Source organism: Taudactylus pleione, unplaced genomic scaffold (genome assembly GCF_031769625.1).
Source record: "Taudactylus pleione unplaced genomic scaffold, aTauple2 ptg000021l, whole genome shotgun sequence".
Taxonomy (NCBI): domain Eukaryota; kingdom Metazoa; phylum Chordata; class Amphibia; order Anura; family Myobatrachidae; genus Taudactylus; species Taudactylus pleione.
Window position 1 is genome coordinate 1,179,113 of NW_028284423.1, and position 2,530 is coordinate 1,181,642.

Sequence of the window (2,530 nt, forward strand, 5' to 3'; positions counted from 1 at the left end):
GTGCTGTAACCCCCAAAGTACACTCCAAACCAAAAAAAAATATTTTCTGTGTTTGTGAATTGTGTGCGCAGTAGCCGCACGTGCATCAACAAAGTAGTGCCAAGCGTGCACCTGTGTCATAAGTAAAGGGCCAGCTGGCTTGACCGTTAAAGGGTGCTGTAACCCCCAAAGTACACTCCAAACCAAAAAAAAAATATTTTCTGTGTTTGTGAATTGTGTGCGCAGTAGCCGCACGTGCATCAACAAAGTAGTGCCAAGCGTGCGCCTGTGTCATAAGTAAAGGGCCGGCTGGCTTGACCGTTAAAGGGTGCTGTAACCCCCAAAGTACAATCCAGTCCAAACCAAAAAAAAAATTATTTTCTGTGTTTGTGAATTGTGTGCGCAGTAGCCGCACGTGCATCAACAAAGTAATGCCAAGCGTGCGCCTGTGTCATAAGTAAAGGGCCGGCTGGCTTGACCATTAAAGGGTGCTGTAACCCCCAAAGTACACTCCAAACCAAAAAAAAAATATTTTCTGTGTTTGTGAATTGTGTGCGCAGTAGCCACACGTGCATCAACAAAGCAGTGCCAAGCGTGCACCTGTGTCATAAGTAAAGGGCCGGCTGGCTTGACTGTTAAAGGGTGCTGTAACCCCCAAAGTACACTCCAGTCCAAACCAAAAAAAAAATTATTTTCTGTGTTTGTGAATTGTGTGCGCAGTAGCCGCACGTGCATCAGCAAAGTATTGCCAAGCGTGCGCCTGTGTCATAAGTAAAGGGCCGGATGGCTTGACCGTTAAAGGGTGCTGTAACCCCCAAAGTATACTCCAGTCCAAACCAAAAAAAAAATTATTTTCTGTGTTTGTGAATTGTGTGCGCAGTAGCCGCACGTGCATCAACAAAGTAGTGCCAAGCGTGCGCCTGTGTCATAAGTAAAAGGCCTGCTGGCTTGACCGTTAAAGGGTGCTGTAACCCCCAAAGTACACTCCAAACCAAAAAAAAATTATTTTCTGTGTTTGTGAATTGTGTGCGCAGTAGCCGCACGTGCATCAACAAAGTAATGCCAAGCGTGCGCCTGTGTCATAAGTAAAGGGCCGGCTGGCTTGACCATTAAAGGGTGCTGTAACCCCCAAAGTACACTCCAAACCAAAAAAAAAATATTTTCTGTGTTTGTGAATTGTGTGCGCAGTAGCCGCACGTGCATCAACAAAGTAGTGCCAAGCGTGCGCCTGTGTCATAAGTAAAGGGCCGGCTGGCTTGACTGTTAAAGGGTGCTGTAACCCCCAAAGTACACTCCAGTCCAAACCAAAAAAAAAATAATTTTCTGTGTTTGTGAATTGTGTGCGCAGTAGCCGCACGTGCATCAGCAAAGTAGTGCCAAGCGTGCGCCTGTGTCATAAGTAAAGGGCCAGCTGGCTTGACCGTTAAAGGGTGCTGTAACCCCCAAAGTATACTCCAGTCCAAACCAAAAAAAAAATTATTTTCTGTGTTTGTGAATTGTGTGCGCAGTAGCCGCACGTGCATCAACAAAGTAGTGCCAAGCGTGCGCCTGTGTCATAATTAAAAGGCCTGCTGGCTTGACCGTTAAAGGGTGCTGTAACCCCCAAAGTACACTCCAAACCAAAAAAAAAATATTTGCTGTGTTTGTGAATTGTGTGCGCAGTAGCCTCACGTGCATCAACAAAGTAGTGCCAAGCGTGCGCCTGTGTCATAAGTAAAGGGCCGGCTGGCTTGACCGTTAAAGGGTGCTGTAACCCCCAAAGTACACTCCAGTCCAAACCAAAAAAAAAATTATTTTCTGTGTTTGTGAATTGTGTGCGCAGTAGTCGCACGTGCATCAAAAAAGTAGTGCCAAGTGTGCGCCTGTGTCATACGTAAAGGGCCGGCTGGCTTGACCGTTAAAGGGTGCTGTAAGCCCCAAAGTACAATCCAGTCCAAACCAAAAAAAAAATTATTTTCTGTGTTTGTGAATTGTGTGCGCAGTAGCCGCACGTGCATCAACAAAGCAGTGCCAAGCATGCGCCTGTGTCATAAGTAAAGGGCCGGCTGGCTTGACCATTAAAGGGTGCTGTAACCCCCAAAGTACACTCCAAACCAAAAAAAAATATTTTCTGTGTTTGTGAATTGTGTGCGCAGTAGCCGCACGTGCATCAACAAATTAGTGCCAAGCGTGCGCCTGTGTCATAAGTAAAGGGCCGGCTGGCTTGACCGTTAAAGGGTGCTGTAACCCCCAAAGTATACTCCAGTCCAAACCAAAAGAAAAATTATTTTCTGTGTTTGTGAATTGTGTGCGCAGTAGCCGCACGTGCATCAACAAAGTAGTGCCAAGCGTGCGCCTGTGTCATAAGTAAAAGGCCTGCTGGCTTGACCGTTAAAGGGTGCTGTAACCCCCAAAGTACACTCCAAACCAAGAAAAAATATTTTCTGTGTTTGTGAATTGTGTGCGCAGTAGCCGCACGTGCATCAACAAAGTAGTGCCAAGCGTGCACCTGTGTCATAAGTAAAGGGCCGGCTGGCTTGACCATTAAAGGGTGCTGTAACCCCGAAAGTAC